Below are 634 nucleotides of genomic sequence, written 5' to 3'. Positions count from 1 at the left end.
GGCGGGTGGAAAGAGTATAAATCGGCCAAACCGAGAGATAACACGTCGGGGGAGTTGGTCCGCCAGAAAGTACATTTTGCCTCTCCCGAACTCTCTAGCTGACCAACTCCCTCGGCACGTTATATCTCTCTATTTGGCCAATTTCTACTCTTGCCAGCCGCTACCGAAGCCTGGTAGAGACTAGGTTTGGTTGTGTTGCCCTGTAGACCTCCCAGTTCAGCACCAAGGACAGACGTCGGGCTACGGGCTACTTCCAGGTAAACCATACTCAAACTCTACTACTGGATAAATTTCGGAGATACGTTTCGAATGACTTCCAACACTCTTCTTCATCGTCACTAACAGAACTCGTTACACACATATATATGTGAGCAACTGGAAAACCGGTTGAACATGACAAAGACTCGTATAGCCATTGATATGTAAAGGAGATAGGGTAGTTCCTATGGTAAAACGACACCATGTATAGGAACTGCTACTGTCCGTTAAATTGTGACAGGGCAGGGTTATGTACTAGAAAGCTCTGCACGGAGTCCTTACTTCAGGCAGTGGGTTGACAGTTCAGCAGCAAGGGCAGGCGCCGGGTTACGGGTCCTGCGGGCTCACGGTGGGGAAGGAGGTGGCTACGTCATAG

The 634-nt window shown here is 49.5% G+C and overlaps 1 protein-coding gene across 1 annotated transcript in view; it reads right to left on the bottom strand.

Annotated features, from left to right (window-relative positions):
* Positions 1 to 634, bottom strand: part of LOC109464947 — a 4,756-nt gene that overhangs the window by 528 nt on the left and 3,594 nt on the right. The gene's annotated exons all lie outside the window — the stretch shown is intronic.

Source organism: Branchiostoma belcheri, unplaced genomic scaffold (genome assembly GCF_001625305.1).
Source record: "Branchiostoma belcheri isolate BF01 breed outbred unplaced genomic scaffold, Haploidv18h27 scaffold144, whole genome shotgun sequence".
Taxonomy (NCBI): domain Eukaryota; kingdom Metazoa; phylum Chordata; class Leptocardii; order Amphioxiformes; family Branchiostomatidae; genus Branchiostoma; species Branchiostoma belcheri.
This window is presented reverse-complemented; position numbering and strand designations above follow the sequence as displayed.